The sequence below is a fragment of the Nerophis lumbriciformis genome, linkage group LG07 (assembly GCF_033978685.3).
Source record: "Nerophis lumbriciformis linkage group LG07, RoL_Nlum_v2.1, whole genome shotgun sequence".
Taxonomy (NCBI): Eukaryota; Metazoa; Chordata; class Actinopteri; order Syngnathiformes; family Syngnathidae; genus Nerophis; species Nerophis lumbriciformis.
Window position 1 is genome coordinate 7,447,646 of NC_084554.2, and position 22,856 is coordinate 7,470,501.

Consider the following 22,856-nt stretch of genomic DNA (forward strand, 5'->3'; position numbering starts at 1 on the left):
CCCACTTCCTGTTTGTCTCCCTGAGCGCTTTTTCCTCCTCACCTGTCGCTGATTGGCAGCCTGGCCACACCTGGTCATGGGGTGAGGGTGATGGGTCAAATGCAGAGGATAATCTCACCACACCTAGTGTGTGTGTGACAATCATTGCTACTTTAACTTGAACTAACCAGCTGGCTTCTATTTATGCCTGCCTCGCCCTCCAGTCAGGGCTCAAGGATTGTTTTGTTAAAGGTTACTCTGGTTTGCTGTATGCTGCTTATGCTTCTGTGCACTTCCCTGCTGAACCTCCTTGTGCTCCCTGTGGGAATTAAAAGACTCTCACCTGCACGTCGTCCTTCTGTCTCCTGCATCTTGGGGTCACAACTAGAGCAGCCATGCGAGTGCGTGACAGCTTCTTCATTTTTTATTTGTTTTGCCCTTTTAGTCAAAAACCTTTTGTTTTTAAGGCAAACACCAAATATCCAATATTTTCCCGGAAAAATATTTTGAAGTCAAATGTTTTAAGTGACGTACACTGTAAAAACTCTTTCAGTGGTATTGTCCTTTTTACTTTATTTTTAAAAGTATATTTATTCCAATAAATCAATTTATTTATATATATATAAAAGTGTGAATATTTTCGTAACTTACTTTTTTATGTGATACAATTAATTTTATTGGACTTCCAACATAAATTGATTTAGCAAAACTCAGTTCAAAGGTTTATATCAGACCTAAAACGTCAGGACCCGCCCACCTGCATGCAGCTGTGGAAGAACAAGCCCAGACACGTTTCTTCACGGAGCCCAAGGAAAACACTTGACAGAACTCATGTAAGTAACAATTTATATTGTTAAAAGTCAGTGTTTGCCAGGATTGAAATATATACATTTTCAAAAGCATGTTTCAACGTTATATTTAGTTTGCTACTTTTCCCGCCGACCGCCATTTCGAATGTGCTCTTACCTCCAACAGCTCATTAACTTCAACCAAACATTGTTTATAGCTGTGCAGTTTATAGTTAGCGTTTTCTTTGCGTGGTAGTTTAATATTTTATTCTTCAGTTTATAAGCAGCCACATTAAAGTAGGGCTGCAACAACTAATCGATGTTTTAAATAGTTGGCGATTAATTAGTCATCGATTCATTGGAACTATGCTATGCGCATGCGCGGAGGCTTATTTTTTTTAATTTTTTATTTTTTTGTTTTATAAACCTTTATTTATAAACTGCAACATTTACAAACAGCTGAGAAACAATAATCAAAATAAGTACAAAAACAGTACAAAACAGCGCTGAGGCTACGTCTCATGAGGTGGAGGTAAGCCAGCCAATGATGTGTCATGTGCAGCTCACGTGACGACGCCGCCTCCTTTGCTGGAACATTCGAAAAATGGCGCAGGAAAACAGTACGGATAGTTCAGCGGAGAAACATCTTGAGGTTATTGCTTCGATGGAGAAAAGTGTACGACCTAAGTCGTCAAAAGTGTGGGAACACTTCACTTTAAAGACTTCAAAGAAGAGCGTTTCCTGCAAAATGGCACGGAAGTACAACATTGCTTCAGGAGCAGCTGAAAAGGAAACATGTTGGAGCCATGGATGAAGGGAAGAACTCACGCTACGTAACTTTTTAAGTCCATAGTGGCAACAAGCATTCATGAGTTCAGCTTTTTTGTGAGTAACGTTAACGTTATGCCTTTGTTGCAACGCGGGGCTGATAATGTGTCTCCGGCACATTTGACTCCGTTTTGAGAGAGAAAACACAAGGTTAGCAATTTGGAAATAAACGTAACGGCCAGAAATATCTCAGGTTGGTTTCATAATGGATCAATGTAAAGCTATATAAATATATTTAGATTTGAGTGACGCTTTAGTACAGACCTGGGAATTCCGCGGCCCGCGGGCCACATCCGGCCCTTTGTAAGTCCCTGTCCGGCCCGCGTGAGGCCAATCATAAATTACAAAATAAATTTAAAAAAGTATCTATCTCGAGTGTGCAATACGACGGTGCTGCTTTTGTTTTGAAAAGCGTTATTTGTATTACTTCCGTGCGGACGTATGCGCGTGTGTGATTGTGAGTGAATGTGAACAGCGGCAATCACAAATTACAAAATAAATTTAAAAAAACATCTATGTCGTGCGTGCAATGCAACTGTGCTGCTTTTATTTTGACGCTAAAAAAAGAAAAGTTGATGACGAATGGCGTGTTTTCAACAAGACATGGACTGCCAAGTATTTCTTTACAGAAATGAAAGGTAAAGCCGTGTGCTTAATTTGTGGTACACATGTTGCTGTGTTTAAAGAATATATTGTAACGACCTGCTGAAGTTGATGTTGTGTTCTTGAGTTGCGGAAATGAGGAGTGAGGATAGACGTGCGTGTGGAAGGAACGAGATAAGTTGAGCTGTGTTAGTATAGGTTGCTTAATAAAAGTTTAAAAAGAGCGTCAGACTTGGTGTGCACTTCTTCTGGATGCTACAATTGGTGTCGGAAGTAAAACTTGTGTGCTCAGCCTGCTACGTCATCGGGAGGTACGTGCCACGATGTTTCCTGGCGACTTTGTCAAGATTGAACGGGAGGGGATGTCTGCGACGAGCTCACGTCCGGGATTCACACAAAGAGAGGGTGGAAGGAGAGAGGCAGCATCGACAGGTGCAGTGCACACTGCTTGGCATGGGGGGATTCCGCCCTCAATGAAGACTCCCAGGTTTGATGGCAAGGCGAACTGGGAGGCATTTCATCCCACTTCTGACACCAATTGTAGCGTCCAGAAGAAGTGCACACCAAGTCTGACGCTCTTTTTAAACTTTTATTGAGCAACCTATACTAACACAGCTCAACTTATCTCGTTCTTTCCACACGCACGTCTATTCTCACTCATCATTTCCGCAACAGCAACGCTTCCTCCTTCTTCGCCAATCACCTTACAGGTGTGCTACGTTCACAACAAAGAGGATGCAGGATAAAGTGACAGAAATTGACATTTTTGCATTGTAATATACACCAGGAAGTGTTGTGTAAGAAAGTGTTAAAAATAAAACCATCAAAAGCCATCTGCTTTTGTATAAAGATAAGTTAGGTTAAATGAAAATATTATTATTTATCTTGCGGTAAATCAAAAATAATTTGAGCAAAATTTAATTGAAATATTGTCGGTGTGGCCCTCCAGCAGTGCTCGGGTTGCTCATGCGGCCCCCGGTAAAAATGAATTGCCCACCCCTGCTTTAGTATAACTAAATGTTATGAAGGTGCTGGAATATTTCATGCTATTATTCAGAGGCAGCCTAAAATGAATCCTTTATTATTCACAACAGAAACATGTACAATATTTGATTCAGTTCTGATCTGATGAGTTACATTTCTGTGTTATTATTGCTGTATGCTGCACCCCCAATGTCCAGAACATGGTGCCAGTATGCTGGTTTGTTTCAATAAAATACCGGAAAGGATAGAAATGTAGTTTGTCTCTTTTATCCGATTATTAATCGACAGATTAATCGATTATCAGATGAATCGTTAGTTGCAGCTGTCACGCCAAATGTATTCCCCCTACAAAAACCTTCTTATTCCTGGGGTCATTTCCTCTTACGTCATTTCCTCTTACGTCATTGACAGCGATCGATAGAATCCAAATCTCCTGAAAATGGTGGTGTCACTGAATGACATTTGTCTTTATCTTTCCCAGGGGACTTATGTCAAACACCAGCAGGCTTCGAAAAATTCCAGGCGGAGTGTTAGGGCCGCTGCTGGGAACTTCTGTCTTCGTGGTAACGTGCAAAAAATATTAATTGATATATAATACTGTTAAATGTCTGTACTTTAACAATGTTTGGAACAAAAAATTTGTAAACAATAAAATCATTTTACATTGCAGTTTTTTGCCTCATTTTAAAGTCTTGAAGAAATACCCAAGTATTTTCTTTATTTTTATGTTCTTATTCTAAATATTGTCGTTTGTCTGACCACGGGTCATCTGACTTCACTGAGGTACATATGTGCAGTGCTATTTACATTATGGACAAACAATTGGGCATATACTTATTATTAGGCAGCTTCAATTATACCTCAACTGATAATTGGCTCATTACGGAAAGTGACTTGACACGGAGGGCAAAGTTTATAATTGTAGAGAATTCAAAGTCATGTCAGGGTTATTATCGGGGTTGTTGGCAATTATTTTTATTGTTTGCTAAAAACTGCTCCTACTCACGTCTCAATACTGGGCTACCACGACCAGCCGCACACAGTAAAGGTATGTTCTTACTCGAAGTGAGAGTGAATCTCAGTAAATCGTGTTTGCCAACAATATCAACCTAAAACCCATCCGTCTGAAAGAAAAATTAACCCTGAAGTAGTGTTGACCCGCGGAAAACGAATAAAAAATCGTTTAATTCTCCGTCAAATGTGCAGTCAGGAATATCCTCAAGTTAATTTGTCCGATTAATACAGACGTTTTATTAACGCTATATTATAAAAAGGAAACAAGTATCCTCCCAGCGACGGGCAGTCAAAGCCGAAGTGTCATCGATCGCTGTCAATGACGTAAGAGGAAATGACCCCGGAAGTAAATGGGGGGGGGAGGTTTTTGTAGGGGGAAAAAATTTGGCGTGACACAGCCCTACATTAAAGCTGCTTCACTCGCTTGCATTAAAAGTTGCTAGCAGCTAGCTAGGTACACTTGACAGAGCTATCTGACGCCCCCTCAGACCTGCTGTCCATGCACACTCCTACATAGGGATGTCCCAATCCGATATTTGGATCGGATCGGCCGCCGATATTTGCCAAAAAATGCGTATCGGCAAGGCATGGGAAAATGCCGATCCAGATCCAGTTTAAAAAAACAAACTCCGGTCTGTGTTTTCCAACGCACAGATTCAAATAATACATTCCACTTTTCTGCTGCTCCCTATTTCCGTTCCGCATTTTCCAGCACACCTTCAACACATCCACAGGTCTGTGGATTCTCACGCAGTTGCTTTTAGCTGCTGGCATTACACTACAGGCTCTTCTCACTCCTTCTTCTGTCTCCTTCTCACAGACAGCAAGCGCAACTTCTTACACACGTCACATACTGTCACTTCATACGTCACATACGTATACGTCCTCTCCCAGCAGAGAGGTAGCAGAATGGCTAACGTTAGCTGTGATGCTAGCGCAGCCGCTAAGGTGCGCGCCTGCTCAAACGTCCTCTGCGCACGGCAAATCTATGCCACGCACAAAATCAAATAAAAAAATAAGCGCATAACAATTTTCGACACACAGACACGACAGAGAAAACAGTTTTCGTCATCATTGTTCAAATATTGCAACATCTGTCGAGACGCTTATCTTCATTCGGTGCCACACTTCAACACCATCAAAATGCAAGGCAAAAATTTCCACATCAACACCGTCTGAAAAAATTAGTGATTTTTTTAGTTGTGATTTCCTTCTCTGCATGGAAGTTTAAAAGTAGCATATATTAATGCAGTATGAAGAAGAATGTTTTAATGTAGACATGCAAGCCTTGAAATAACATTTTGAAAATCAAGACTACATTTCCTGCAATTGGGTGCACTTCTACCCTATATTTTAACTTTAGATTTATTCTCGTATCAAACTCTTTTGGTTGTCTTTTTGACACTTACATCAGGCGCCCCCCTCCAAACCCCGGATTATAAATAATTCAATGTGATTATCTTGTGTGATGACTGTATTATGATGATAGTATATATCTGATAGTATATATCTGTATCATGAATCAATTTAAGTGGACCCCGACCTGTTTGTCATGTATAATTTTGTCTATTTTGTGTTTATCCTTGAATAAACAGGTCAGTTTCTTGTTACCAACCATTGTGTATTATTCAAACTCACCTAATTCAGCTGGCTAGTTGTTATCAAGAGTACTAAAACCCTTTTCAACATGATTCTGACAACTAAGTAGGCTAAATAACTTTAAACTTTAATACATGCTCGGATAGGCCAGTATCGGTCAGTATCGGTCAGTATCGGTATCGGTCAGTATCGGTAAGTGCAAAAACCTGGATTGGGACATCCCTACTCCTACACACACTACTCTTGTAAGAATAACACTCATTGTGTAAGTCTCAATCTCAACATTCCCCCCCCCCAAAAAAAATCTCACCAGTAGTCACCATTTAAAGGGTCATTTTTCAAATTTTTCTTCCGTGGGGGCATGCCCCCGGACTCCCCTACTGTTGCTAGGTTACCAACTTAAACCACTGTGGCTACAGAAAAATCTAGAGGAAACACTGCAATTGAGTATATTAGGGTGTAAAAAAAACCAGATATAAAGGGCTCTCATCAGGCTTATATATCCAAGAGGTTAGACATGAACCATAACTTGTCTTTTTTTCTCTCTCTCTACAATGACAGATGGGATGGACCTGTAAATTGTGCAGCACTGTTGTACCAACCAAGAGTTATTTTTCAAAGCATTACAGACTGCACCATGGGACCTTTGGACACAGCCATGCCTTGCCTTGCATTCATGTAGGTTGCCCATGCTCTTTTAAATGCTGGACTTCCTTTCGCTCTCATCTGTCAAGATACCACTCAGAAGTCAAATTCCTCAACTCACCTCAAGTAAGTCCTTCATTCACCTGCCCCCTGTGTAAAAGGACTGTGCCAGGAGCACCAATGATATGATGGCCAGAACGTATACAATTGGAGACGACAGGAAGTGGTTGCTAAGTCTCCTGGGGTGGCAGAATTTAAGGAAAGATGGCCTGCCCTCTTCGAACCATTCCAGGTAAATGATTTATCATTCTATTTTTCCTGACCAAGTTTCCATTGTGACTTGGACATGACATACTAGACTCACTTTTTGCCTGAAAATGTATACTAAAACCCTTAATATCAGTAACGGTCAACATTTGCTGTCTTACAGATTAAAGGGGAACATTATCACCAGACCTATGTAAGCGTCAATATATACCTTGATGTTGCAGAAAAAAGACCATATATTTTTTTAACCGATTTCCGAACTCTAAATGGGTGAATTTTGGCGAATTAAACGCCTTTCTAATATTCGCTCTCGGAGCGATGACGTCACAACGGGAAGCAATCCGCCATTTTCACAAACACCGAGTCAAATCAGCTCTGTTATTTTCCGTTTTTTCGACTGTTTTCCGTACCTTGGAGACATCATGCCTCGTCAGTGTGTTGTCGGAGGGTGGAACAACACGAACAGGGACGGATTCAAGTTGCACCAGTGGCCCAAAGATGCGAAAGTGGCAAGAAATTGGACGTTTGTTCCGCACACTTTACCGACGAAAGCTATGCTACGACAGAGATGGCAAGAATGTGTGGATATCCTGCGACACTCAAAGCAGATGCATTTCCAACGATAAAGTCAAAGAAATCTGCCGCCAGACCCCCATTGAATCTGCCGGAGTGTGTGAGCAATTCAGGGACAAAGGACCTCGGTAGCACGGCAAGCAATGGCGGCAGTTTGTTCCCGCATACGAGCGAGCTAAACCCCCTGGATGTCTTGGCTCACACCGTCCCTTATGCCACCGAAGATGATCAAGAGAAGAATATCGACCCTAGCTTCAGGTGGGTTCAAAGTGGTTTAAAAGTTTAAAACTGAATCATGCTCTAATAACGGTATCACAGATTTGGAGTAAAATTGCCAACAAATTTTATTTATTTATTCTTCTTCTATTAACTCTAAGACCCAAGTGCCTCTGCAGTGATGAAGAGAGATGTGACTCTGAGATGCCACGGAGACTACATGGGAGAGAGTGGACAGGAGCTAATCTCTGACTACTGTGTAAGTATTGTTTAAAAGCAGGTTTGGATCAGTCTGATGTAAAAGCTTAAATTGGGTTTACTTTTATGTGAACTGACTGAACCAGCAGTTGTCAGGTGGAGGTCCAGCATGCCGCTAGTTGGCAGGAGCCCCAGGATAGCCAATTAGCATAGCACCACAGAGTGATGCCTTTCTGTCTTGTGTTTCTGTTTGCCCTAAAAAAACCAATGCAAACAAAAAATACTCCCCTTAAACAAGCATTAAAACATTTACTCTCTATATATATATATATCAATAACATATTACTGTTGTTTGTTTGTTTTAATTTCTGGTGGTTCTACTCAGGTTTTTTTTATATGCAAATTAGAAATGCCAATAAAAAACATGTGGCTGGAAATGCATCTATTGTACCAAGTTTAATGTACAAGATCTCAAATTAGAATTCAAAAGTTTTCAAAATGGTCTTCACAAAAGTAATCATTATCTGAATTAAATCACACAACTTATAATAAATATAAAATTAGATGTTTTTTTTATGTCTGTTCAAAATCATTATACATTGTTCATTGAGTGGAATTCTTCAGAATGTTGTAACGGTTTGTCCTCTTCAGGTTTTATACAAAGCTCCAGGTCATCGTTTCTGGTGTGTAAATTAAGTTGTTTTATGTTTTATACACACTAAATTGCCCCACTGTGAAGCTCCAGCTGGTCAGTAGGAGGGATCTGTGAGTTAAGTTCAAATGTTTCAAAATATACACACTGAAAGACACTATGGTGAAGGTGTTCTGCTTGTGAATTGTTACAGAAGTACAGATAATCTTAATGTTAAATTGTTTTAGCAAGAAACTATACTGTGAATGTTCTAAGTACAACTTGAGATGCTGAGGTCATGCATTCTTTTATGCACTAAATACTGATGTTCTTGACTGTTAATACTGTCCAGCTTATTGACACGGTTTGGATATGGCTTGTGAAAACGTTTTAATAATATGTATACGGTTAAAAAAAGAAAACTACTGTGAAGGTGTTCTATACAGCACTTTAAAAAGTTGAGGTCATGCATTCTATGCACTAAATATGGATGTTGACTGTTCATACTGTCCAGCTCATTGCCACCTTTTTTTATATGGTAATGATTTAATAAAGGTTGGAATTTGATGTGTCTTGATTTTTTTATTATTATTCTAAGTAATAATTTTAAGCAGTTTCTATTTTCAAAACAAAGGGCAAGTTGGTCAAAATGAATAAAATTGAGCACAAAAATTATTTTTTCATTTAAATGTTACTTTTTTAAATTAAGTCTTGTGTGTTTAATATGCTGATGTTTTTTTACATTTACATTTTACATTGAATTTCTTGGCTTTTTCTGTAAATGCAACTTAATCTCTTTGCATAAATCGAAATGCATATTATTTAGTTCTACTTACTCAAAATACCAATTAGTTGACTAAACTAACAAGAATTGCTTGGAAAATGTTGCCTTATTTTTATTGAGTTAGATCTAGGCAACAGTTTTTACAGTGTAATTGGAGCCTTGAATAGTTTAAATAATTGATAATAACATTGACTTTGATTCATTATTATTTTTGAGCAATGACAGCTTTAAAGAGAAAACAACCTGCATGGCAGCTTTATTAGAATCAACAATGCAACTTTTCTTTGATACATTTCACCTGTTTTCACCTCTTTTATTACACTACTTAGGTTTTTTTTATATAGTATTTGTAGAATGTGTCGTGGGCCGTTAAAAGATTAGCTGCGGGCCGCAAATTCCGCCAAAGAATGTTTTCATTGGGTTATCTCACAAAATGAAACAGAAAATCTTGATATTGCTTTTACTTCTGCTATCAGGCAATGTGCAACCAAATCCAGGACCCAGCTTCAATAACATCAGTACTGCTGATGAATTTAGAGCCGGGTCAGGCCTCCATTTCAATAATAGGAGTCTCCTGCCAAAATTAGACTTAGTCAAAATCTGGATTCCAGCAAGAAAATGCAGACTTCCTTATCTTATCTTAAGGTGGCTAAGTAAAGCAGTCTCTGACAAGGACGTTGCTATTAATGCATATAATGTCTTCCCATGCCATCGTCCTGGAAAAGGTGGAGGAGTGGCCATATATTTAAAAAACACATTTCTTGTTATCTTATTGTCAATCACTAAACCAGTGGTTCTTAACCTGGGTTCCATGGAACCCTAGGGGTTCGGTGAGTCGGCCTCAGGGGTTCGGTGGAGGTCAAGACACACCCGACTCATCGTGTAAATACAAACTTCTCCCTATCGGCGTATTACGGATACGGCAACAGCTGACTGATTTGCAGGTGTGTAATTTGTTGTGAGTTTATGCACTGTGTTGGTTTTGTTCTTTGAACAAGGTGATGTTCATGCACGCTTCATTTTATGCACCAGTAAAAAAAACATGGTAACACTTTAGTATGGGGAACATATTCACCATTAATTAGTTGCTTATTAACATGCAAATTAGTAAAATATTGGCTCTTAACTAATCATTATTAAGTACTTATTAACGCCTTATTCGGCATGACCTTATTATAACCCTAACCCTCTAACCCTGACCCTAACCCTCTAACCCTGACCCTAACCCATACTTGCCAACCCTCCCGATTTTCCCGGGAGACTCCCGAATTTCAGTGCCCCTCCCGTAAATCTCCCGGGACAACCATTCTCCCGATTTCCACCCGGACAACAATATTGGGGGCGTGCCTTAAAGGCACTGCCTTTAGCGTCCTCTACATCCTGTCTTCACGTCCGCTGTTCCTCCAAACAAACAGCGTGCCGGCCTAGTCACACATTATTTGCGGCTTTTACATACACTTAAGTGAATCCATGTATACTTGGTCAACAGCCATGGAGGTCACACTGAGGGTGGCCGTATAAACAAGTTTAACACTGTTACAAATATGCGCCACACTGTGAACCCACACCAAACAAGAATGACAAACTTTCGGGAGAACATCCGCACCGTAACACAACATAAACACAACAGAACAAATACCCAGAATCCCTTGAAGCACTAACTCCTCCGGGATGCTACAATATACACCCCCGCTACCACCAAACCCCGCCTCCCAACCCCGCCCACCTCAACCCCCCCACACTCGCCCTAACCCTAACCAAATAACTCTAAATTAAGTTTTTATTACTTAGAATATGTTCCCCTAGTGTCAAAAAAAACCTCTAAATTAAATCTTTGTTACTTAGGATATGTTCCCCATACTAAAGTGTTACCAAAAACATATAACTTTGTCTTGAATTTGAAATTTTTATTTTTCACTAAAGAAGGGTTGGGTGAATGCACGTATGAAAGTGGTGGGGTTCGGTACCTCCAACAAGGTTAAGAACCACTGCACTAAACAATTTGAACTTGACGTGTATTTCTGGTCTTGTCATCCTGGTCCGGACAGAAGGGCGACACGGCAGTGCGGCTGGATCAAAAATGAGGTCAGAGACGCTTGACTGAACAAAAAGTTGCTTTATTACAAGCGAGCGTGGTCATACAGAACTGCAGTTCCCGGAGGAGGTCAAGTCCAACAAATGTGGCACTCCTAACTTGGAGAAGCCGAAGCGGTTTTATATTCCTCCTTCCTGTCACATAGCAACATCCCATCTTATTGCCCATGTATTGCCTGAACTACTCCAGTCTACATGCAAATGTCAAACTAACTATTTAATGATGTGCTCAAACTGAAATACTACTATTTACCTCAAGTGATGGTGTGTGTGATAGAGTAGGTTACTCTGGATGCGGAATGCTGGTCTGATATCTTCTTAGGACAAGGACTCCGGTCAGAGAGTAGGGCACAGAGAGGCTTTCAGGCACTCTTTAATGATGAAGTTGAACAATTGTAGTATAGGTGTGTGTGGGGTGTGTGTGTGGTCTAAAGGGAACACATACAAATAATGACTAGGATACATTTAGGCAATATAATATGCAATAATACAACAGGATATGTATAATATTATATATAATATACTCTACAATGTGTTATAAAACAAATATACAAACAAATGTACATGAACTATTAAAGCAGTCCATAAGAGATGAATGGAGAATAAGCACTGTTGATTTAGACAGCGATTTAAACGTGGTCTGTGTCGCCCTCTAGTGGTAGGATAGGGTAACTACTGTAACAAAAAGTATCAACAGGGCGGAAGTTGAGCTGGCGAATTATGTCGTCAAGCAGAAACATTGTTGCAAACAAACACTCGTTTAAGGCTACATCTAACACATTATAGGCATTTTAGCATTAATAACCGTGCTATATTCGACGTATACTTACATTTTAGTCAGGAACGCACACAATGCTGTTTACACAAGAGCCCATATTACGCAGAAACGCTACAAACAGGAAATGACGTCTCAGACTAGATCGCCAAATTAAGAGCACGGGAAATCTAACATCTCAAAACTGCGTCAGAATAAGATAAGACTAAAACACTTTCTGACAGTGTGCTTTCTCCAAGATATTCACCATATGAGTTCATTAATGCACTTCAAACTCCTTGCCCTGCAGCTTGAATTCTGCCATGGCCAAGCTCTCTTCATTGTAGGCTGTTAGAGACCTCCCTCTGTATCATTTAAAAATACAATCATGTGTGCTTACTAGGGGTGTGGGGAAAAAATCCTATTCGAATTCGAATCGCGATTCTCACGTTGTGCGATTCAGAATCGATTCTCATTTTTAAAAACTCGATTATTTTATTTATTTATTTTTTTAATTAATCAATCCAACAAAACAATACACAGCAATACCATAACAATGCAATCCAATTCCAAAACCAAACCCGACCCAGCAACACTCAGAACGGCAATAAACAGAGCAATTGAGAGGAGACACAAACACGACACAGAACAAACCAAAAGTAGTGAAACAAAAAATAATATTATCAACAACAGTATCAATATTAGTTACAATTTCAACATAGCAGTGATTAAAAATCCCTCATTGACATTATCATTAGACATTTATAAAAACAAAAAAAAAGAACAATAGTGTCACAGTGGCTTACACTTGCATCACATCTCATAAGCTTGACAACACACTGTCTCCAATATTTTCACAAAGATAAAATAAATCATATTTTTGGTTCATTTAATAGTTAAAACAAATTTACATTATTGCAATCAGTTGATAAAACATTGTCCTTTACAATTATAAAAGCTTTTTACAAAAATCTACTACTCTGCTTGCATGTCAGCAGACTGGGGTAGATCCTGCTGAAATATATGTATTGAATGAATAGAGATTCCTTTTGAATCTTGGCAAAAATCTTAGCCACATGATTATCAAATGTAATAGGAAAATTAATTCATACTGACCAAACTGGCTTCTGTCACGACTTGGACTATGGCGTGGTTTGTTCTCCCGTGGTGCAAATGCACATTTGGACCAGACATGGCGTGAAGGTGAAGACATTATTTATTTTACACTAACAAAGGAACAAAAGGCGCGCTCAAGGCGGAAGTACAAACTTGACTAACGAAACAAAAAGACTTGTACGTGGGCAAAAAACTAAGGACATGAATAAAAGTCGCTAACTGTGGCATGAATAGAAACAACTTACTTGGACATGGCATGAAGTGCGCAGAGGTAAACAAAGTGTGAAGCAGAGAGTCAGGGGTATGATGTCGCCAGGGAGACTTCCTGGCAACAATGGGTTTAAATAATAGTGACATGATTAAAGACAGGTGCGTGAGTCGTGAGGGCAGGTGAAACTAATGGGTTGCTATGGTGACAAACAAGAGTGCACAATGAGTCCAGACGTGGAACAGGTGAAACTAATGGGTAACCATGGAAACAAGACAAGGGAGTGAAAAGCCAGAAACTAAAGAGTCCAATAACTAAACTAAACAAAACATGATTACACAGACATGACAGCTTCATGGTAGGTCGACAATCTTCAGACAATACAAGGAAATTGTTTAATGTTATTTACTATGGGTTGTACTTGTATAGCGCTTTTCTACCTTCAAGGTACTCAAAGCGCTTTGACACTACTTCCACATTTACCCATTCACACACACATTCACACACTGATGGAGGGAGCTGCCATGCAAGGCGCTAACCAGCACCCATCAGGAGCAAGGGTGAAGTGTCTTGCTCAGGACACAACGGACATGACGAGGTTGGTACTAGGTGGGGATTGAACCAGGGACCCTCGGGTTGCACGGCCACCTTCCCACTGCGCCACGCCGTCCCTACTACTATGCTAGAAGTCTCCCTTATCCCACAGCAGTATGTACTGTTGATGCGGAGAAGGCATTCGACCGCATAAACTGCTCATTTATGTTTTGCACATTACGTAAATTTGGATTTGGAGATCATGTTATACAATGGATTAAGATGCTTTATACAAGGCCCATGGCATCAGTCAAAACCAATAATCATATTGCAGAACCTTTTTCGTTAAAAAGAGGAGTTAAACAGGGAGGTCCTGCATCTGGATTATTATTTAATTTGGTTATTGAACCCTTAGCTGCAAAAATAAGAAGTGAAAATAATATTCATGGTATAAAAATTGTCTCTCAGTGTAATAAGCTATGGGTGTATTGTGACGACATAATTCTCTAGCTGTCACATGTTAACTCCTCTCTACACTATATCAATAATGTCATCACTGAATATGGCTGTTTATCAAGATATAAAGTCCATTGGGACCAATGTGAAATATTACCACTTAATAAACACTGCAAGAAATCACAAGTTCAGAACTCCAAAATTAAATGGAAAGAGGCAGAAATCATATATCTAGGACTACACATTACACCAAACCTTTATACAAGTAGAGATCTAAATCTTAAACATTTAAAAAATAAGATAGAATCCAAAATGGAACGCTGGTCACATCTCCAAATATCACTTTGGGGTCGGGTGAACATAGTAAAAATGAGTATACTGCCAGCAGTTAATTATATACTGAAAATGATGCCTGTCCTAGTTAATAAAAGTTGGTTTAAGAAAATACATACAATGATATCACATTTGATCTGGTGTGGAAAGAAGGCCAGATGTTCATACTTAAGGTTGTCTTGTACACAAGATAAAGGAGGACTACAATTACCAAACTTCTTACATTATTATATCTCCTTCGCTTGTGAACAAGCAAGCCACTTATTTCATTCTTCTGCAGATAAGGACTGGAGCAACATAGAAAAAAATATGTTAATGAATTTGGACATTGATGTGGGGAGTTTATATTATATTAAAAAATACCTAATGAGTTGAGGCAGAGCCCAATAGAAGCCACCTTTAACATTCTAAAACTGTGCCAGAAAATACTAGGAATCAACCCAATGACATCTGTCAATCAACAGCTCTGGTACAATCCTAATATTATCATTAATAAAAATGTGGTTAAATGGACAACATGGAAAGACAGAGGTATTACTAAACCTCATCATATTATTAATAAAAACTATTTTAAACCGTTCAATGATTTAGTTGATCAATATAATGTACCCAGAAATCATTGTTTACATTTTATCTCTTTAAAACACGCTGTAAATAAATGCATATCCTCTGAAAGTTTGTCTTTAAATAGCCATGAACTGGAAGATGCACTTTTTAATCAAGATACAATTAAGAAATTAATTAAACTATTTTATGGAATAATAAATGAACACCACACTAGAAATGCAAATGATGCATGTGTTGGGAAATGGATGATGGACTTAAACATTTTAGATGAAAGACACATATCATGGAATGATATTTGGAAAAATGCCAATAAGTCCTTTAGAAGCATTAAAGATAAGCTGACTCAATTCAAGATATTGTATAGATTGTATTTGACATCTTCTCAGCTGTTTAAGATTGGTGTAGTAGATAGCAAGTTATGTATGAAGTGTCGGGCAGCCGAGGCAATTCTTGTTCATTTATTGTGGGAATGTCAGAGAATAAAAGAGTTATGGTTGAAAACAACAAAAGAAGCAATCACATTCCTTAATATAAACATCCCAATGACACTGCAAACTTGTATTCTTGGGGATCTCCATCAATTTAGTAACGTGTCATCAAAGAGTAAAAATGCATTTCTTTCAATATGCATAATAACAAAAAGGGTAATATTAAAAAAATGGATAGATGTTGATAGTCCAACTCATACTGACTGCTACACACAAGCTATGGAGATGATATCAGTAGAACAAACTGCATTTAGTTTAGATAATAATGAGTCATATATTGGAATATGGGATCCATTATTTAAATTTGTTTCAACTAATAAATGAACCAAAAATATGATTTATTATATCTTTGTGGAAAATGTTGGACACGGTGTGTTGTCGGGCTTATGTGATGCGATGCAAGTGTAAGCCACTGTGACACTATTGTTCTTTTCTAATTTTTTTATTATTTTGTATTAATGTTTTTAATGATGATATCAATGAGGGTTTTTTAATCACTGCTATTTTGAAATTGTTACTAATATTGATGCTGTTGTCGATAATGTTCATTTTTGTTTCACTACATTTGGATTTGTGTATCCTCAATTGCTCTGTTTATTGTTGTTCTTAATATTGCTGGGACGGGTTTGGTTTTGGAATTGGATTGCATTGTTGTGGTGTTGTTGTGTATTGTTTTGTTGATTGATTAATAAAAAAATAAATTAAAAAAAAGTAACACCAAACCCACACCAAACAAGAATGACAAACTTTCGGGAGAACATCCGCACCGTAACACAACATAAACACAACAGAACAAATACCCAGAACCCCTTGCAGCACTAACTCCTCCGGGACGCTACAATATACACCCCCGCTACCACCAAACCCCGCCCCCCAATCGCGCCCACCTCATCCCCCCACTCGCCATAACCCTAACCAAATAACTCTAAATTAAGTTTTTATTACTTAGAATATGTTCCCCATACTAAAGTGTTACCAAAAACATATAACTTTGTCTTGAATTTGAAAAAAAAACAATTTTATTTTTCACTAAAGAAGGGTTGGGTGAATGCGCGTATGAAAGTGGTGGGGTTCAGTATCTCCAACAAGGTTAAGAACCACTGCACTAAACAATTTGAACTTGACGTGTATTTCTGGTCTTGTCATCCTGGTCCGGACAGAAGGGCGACACGGCAGTGCGGCTGGATCAAAAATGAGGTCAGAGACGCTTGACTGAACAAAAAGTTGCTTTATTACAAGCGAGCGTGGTCATACAGAACTGCAGTTCCTGGAGGAGGTCAAGTCCAAAAAATGTGGCACTCCTAACTTGGAGAAGCCGAAGCGGTTTTATATTCCTCCTTCCTGTCACATAGCAACATCCCATCTTATTGCCCATGTATTGCCTGAACTACTCCAGTCTACATGCAAATGTCAAACTAACTATTTAATGATGTGCTCAAACTGAAATACTACTATTTACTTCAAGTGATGGTGTGTGTGATAGAGTAGGTTACTCTGGATGCGGAATGCTGGTCTGATATCTTCTTAGGACAAGGACTCCGGTCAGAGAGTAGGGCACAGAGAGGCTTTCAGGCACTCTTTAATGATGAAGTTGAACAATTGTAGTATAGGTGTGTGTGGGGTGTGTGTGGGGTGTGTGTGTGGTCTAAAGGGAACACATACAAATAATGATTAGGATACATTTAGGCAATATAATATGCAATAATACAACAGGATATGTATAATATTATATATAACATAATATACTCTACAATGTGTTATAAAACAAATATACAAACAAATGTACATGGACTATTAACGCAGTCCATAAGAGATGAATGGAGAATAAGCACTGTTGATTTAGACAGTGATTTAAACGTGGTCTGTGTCGCCCTCTAGTGGTAGGATAGGGTAACTACTGTGTAACAAGAAGTATTAACAGGGCGAAAGTTGAGCTGGCGAATTACGTCGTCAAGCAGAAACATTGTTGCAAACAAACACTCGTCTAAGGCTACATCTAACGCATTATAGGCATTTTAGCAATAATAACCGTGCTATATTCGACGTATACTTACATTTTAGTCAGGAACGCACACAATGCTGTTTACACAAGAGCCCATATTACGCAGAAACGCTACAAACAGGAAATGACGTCTCAGACTAGATCGCCAAATTAAGAGCACAGGAAATCTAACAATCTCAAAACTGCGTCAGAATAAGATAAGACTAAAACACTTTCTGACAGTGTGCTTTCTCCAAGATATTCACCATATGAGTTCATTAATGCACTTCAAACTCCTTGCCCTGCAGCTTGAATTCTGCCATGGCCAAGCTCTCTTCATTGTAGGCTGTTAGAGACCTCCCTCTGTATCATTTATTATCCTTCTTTTTTTTTTTTGTCATAAAAAAATACAATCATGTGTGCTTACGGACTGTATCCCTTGCAGACTGTATTGATATATAATGTAGGAACCACAATATTAATAACAGAAAGAAACAACCCTTTTGTGTGAATGAGTGTGAATGGGGGAGGGAGGTTTTTTGTGTTGGTGCACTAATTGTAAGTGTATCTTGTGTTTTTTATGTTGATTGAATAATAAAAGCATATTTATGTAACTGCTGTGTACCCGTCCCGCCAAGAACCCACACACAGGCTGGATTGGGTGATGTGGTTCTTTACTGGTAGCTGCAATGAGTGATCAGAACGCATGCATACACACAATATGTGGTTAACACCTCTGCTGATTTCGATGTCATTAGCAGAGTACAGGAAGTCTGCTCAAGTACATAACATTTTCATATTTTTACAATTACATGAAATGCAATTACAGATGTGACTTAATACAATGGTTTTTAACAGTATACTTTTTTCGTGTGTGATCGTATAGTGGTTTTAACTTGCTTTTATCTTTACTGGTATTACAATTAATTCAATAAAACATATTTTTAACTTGGTTTTTAACCAACATCATCCTTTTTAGAATATTTATGAAATAGAAAATAGAAAAATACAAAATACAATACATGACACAAATAACTAAATGGACTTCTAGCACCCTCTAGTGGTGACTAGCGAATATGACAGACCACGTTGTTCGCATGTTAAAATGGCGAACAATACAAATTTAAATATGAACGTCTTGACACGTAAAACGCACATAGTGCAACAATTATTACCTGCAATGAGTGATCAGAACGCACATACACACAATATGTGGTTAACACCTCTGCTGATTTCGATGTCTACAGGGGGAAATAATATCGACTTCAGTGCAAAATAGTAATACATCTGACGTGAGCAACAACCAATTCAAAACGAAAATTCCACAACGTAGCATTTCAACTGCTATTAAATAACTGTATCTTACAATAAATCTCACGTTAGCTTTAGTGTAATATATAATATTTTGCAGAGCAATATCAGAACGTGGCTTACCATCAGCAGAGTACAGGAAGTCTACTAAGAGCTTCCGGCTATGGTTATTGTGATAGTTTCTTTCCTGGATTTGTTGCCACTATCTTAATAATTTCAGCAAGGGTCACTGTAGGCCCTCTTTTACTTCCTGTTGTGTTTCTTTCTGCAACTGCCTTCTGGATTTTGGATTTATGGCTCTTTTTTAACCCTTTTTTTGTTTTCAGCAACAAAATAATTGCTTGTAGCTGTCATTAGATGAGGATCAGAATCATTTCAATGTACACAAACAAATAGTGTATTGGTAAGAATGACTCTAAAATATTGGAAATAATTGTATATGTATGTTTTTACTGTAAATCCTCCTTAAGGTGGTCACATATCCCCATGCTGTAACTGTGAAATCAATGTTTATTATTTTTTCCCTGATTTAAAGAATTTAGCCGAATTGTAATAATATAGATACAAATACACTGAACAAGTAAGAATAAAATGTGTTTATATGTGCATGAATGTGTGAATAAAAGTTAGGACAGATTAAAAAGAAGGCAGAGATTAATTCATTGATTAATATACTAAGTCATTAATGTCTCACAGAGAATGGTTTTACAATGTCTATAACTTTATTTTTGTATTGAAAAATATGTTTTCATTGTTTTTGAAGGGCTGAATAAAGTCTTGTCAACATCAGAATCGCAATTTTCTTTAGATGACATTTTTCTCTGAGGTTATATTTATCTTCGTTTTTGTGAAGAATTGTTGTACCTTTTTGCTTAATTTTCTTTGTACATCATTTTGACTGTTTGAAAAAGCACCAAATCATTAAATTTCAATATTTTATATTCAAATGGAGTGTTTGAATGTTCTCTATATCCAATATTATGTAAAAAAAAAAAAGAAAAAAAAAAAAGGGCCTAAGTGGGAACCTGGAAAAAAACAAAACAGATTTGAATCTGAAAAAGATGCAAAACTTGGAAAAATTAAATGAAGCTGTAAAAAATAAAAATGTAATCTGAAAAAGTAGAAAGCTCTAATATCAAAATATATATATAAATGAAAAGAAGGAATTAATAAAAACATATTTTTGTGTGAAAATTATATACAACCTGAAAAATATTTTTTATTTTGAATATACTGAGGTATTTTTCAACATCTTAATCTGAACTTTTAGTTTCAGAGTACAAAAGTACAAAAGTGTTGTCCTTAATTGACCTCCATATAAATGAATGATGGATCCAAACAAGCAAGTAAACAACAATTTACTCATATAGAGTCTGACGTTCTGAGATCCAATGTTTTCCTTTCCCTAGTATCAATAAAATGGATGGATTCCCTTTTAAAAAGGATGTAGGATCCATACCTATCTCTTGGAAGGCAAACTTTACCAGCACAAATGGATGTAGTTGACATTTAGGAATATGTATCCATCAATGGTTACACCCCTAGCACACAGTGCTTCAGCTGTGTCACATGTCCACAAAAACCTGGACATTTCCGCATTTTGAAATATGAATTTTGGCAGGAAGGTAATCCAATCAGTCCAATCCACTTTATTTATATAGCACATTTAAACAACAAAATGTTTCCAAAGTGGATGAGGTCCGAGATATACTGAGGTGCCAGTCCATGTAAAGCAGGGGTGTCCAAACTTTTTCCACTTAGGGCCGCACACTTAAAAAATCATAGCAAGCGGGGGCCATTTATTTTAAGAACCAATACAATATATGTATAAAAAATATACATTTAGGCCTCCACTCGGGCTTGATCCCGGGGACCCCAAAGGGTTTTGGTCAAAAAAATATAAAAAATGTGTCATTATTCAGTATTATTATTTGTATTATTATTCAAGTTTTAAATCTCTAGATCAACATTAGGTCTATCTGTCAATATAACGTTTTTAAAGATTTAAGTTGTATGCTCTTTTTGTCAAAGAAAACCATGTTTTTTTTTTATGGAAAAAACACAAAATATGCAATATTTTCACCCAATTAAGTGGAATATTTGAGATTATATAATAATTGGAGCCTTTAAAAAGGTCAATAACACCATTGCTTTTAATTCATTATTATTTTTTGAGCAATGACACTTAAAAACAAATCACACTAAAATGATTGGGGATCCAAAAGGGTCCTACTCATTAAAGTGTTACAAAATAAATTATCCATTTTTTTTACTGTTTACATTTAACACAATAGTCTCGAGATCAACTTCAGATCTATCCGTCAATTATAAGTTTTATTGTTGTTTATGTTTTTTGTTTGTTCGTTTTAAGCCCAACTTTAAAAAAAAAAAAACAGCTCAGTTTTTTATATGGCAAACACAAAATATGCAACATTTGTCCCAAAAAATATCTCAAAGTGGAATATTTAATGTGATGTAATTGGAGCCTTGAATAGGTCAATAATTCATAATGACATTGATTTTGATCCACTATTATTTTTTAAAGAAAGAAACAGCCTGCATGGCAGCTTTGTGTTATTAGAGTAAACATTGCAACATGTTCTTGTTACATTTCACCTGTTTGCTCTTTTATACCACTTTTTATGTTTTTTCAACCGTATTTTTAAAATGTGCCGTGGGGCCGTTAAAAAATGACCTGCGGGCCGCAAATGGCCCCCGGGCCGCACTTTGGACACCCCTTATGTAAAGCTTTAAAAACAAACAGCAAGGATTTAAAATCAATTCTAAGATAAACAGGGAGCCAGTGCAAACTCTGAAGAATTGGGGTTATATGCTGGCGTTTCCTGGCCCCTGTTAAAAGTCAAGTTAAAAGAGCCTGGACACAAGTAAAGCAGCAGGACCTGACCAAATTATACCTTTTCTCTTCAGATTGGCTGCACATTTTGTTGCTGAGCCTCTCTCATGTAGTTTTCAATGAATGAATGAATGTATTTATTCCGGCAGACAGACATATATAGCAACACTTCATCACTCTTTGGAGTTTGACGGTGAATCCACTAATATAAAAAACTACAGAGCGATTTGTAAATTGTGTTAAAGTTGTAAGAGTTAGTGAGAAGTGCTTTCTGATGACTTCACAGCCCTGAAACACTATCCCCTATTTGTTCCCACTACCGCACCTTAAGTTGGAGTCCTTCATCTCGTTATATGCAAATATAATGACAATAAAGTCCATTCTATTCTATTCTTTTCTTTGATTCAATAAATAAGTTGGTGAGCAGTAGAAAAACAGCCGATGAGGAAGTTTGGCGGCAAACTTGTCACACCTGTTGTGCTTGTCAGGTCAGGTGATTTCCCAGAAAAGCCACGCAGGCATTTACCTGACGTGGCCACAAGGGGCGCTTGTAGAAGACTTCTTGTCAGTTGACTTCTGCCACTTTTCAGCAATAGCGCCACCAGGGGGTGCACTGCAAAAACTGAAATCTAAGTAAGATTAAATATCTCAAATAAGGGTGATATTTGCTTATTTTCTGTCTGATAAGATCATTCTTCTCACTAAGCAGATTTTATGTGTTTTACTTGTTTTAAGTGTTTTGGTCCTAAATGATCTCAGTAAGATATTACAGCTTGTTGCTGAGATTTGATGACCTATATTGAGTAAAACATGCTTGAAACTAGAATATCAAGTGTTGCAAAGCTGTGTCATCAACACTCACAAGTATAAAACTACTTTTTTAAAGTAATCATTTCTTATTTCAAGCATGAAATAAAAAAAAATCATGACTTTGACACAATTGTGTCTCATAATTAAAACAGATGACAGCCAAATGGACTTTGCTATTTTATTTTCAATGAAACAATAGAAAACACGTACTCATATAGTAGTACAGTTGGCACAGTACAGT

The 22,856-nt window shown here is 37.7% G+C and overlaps 1 protein-coding gene across 1 annotated transcript in view; it reads left to right on the forward strand.

Annotated features, from left to right (window-relative positions):
- The window catches only part of LOC133609138 (class I histocompatibility antigen, F10 alpha chain-like), a 264,787-nt gene that overhangs the window by 22,456 nt on the left and 219,475 nt on the right, over positions 1-22,856 (forward strand). The gene's annotated exons all lie outside the window — the stretch shown is intronic.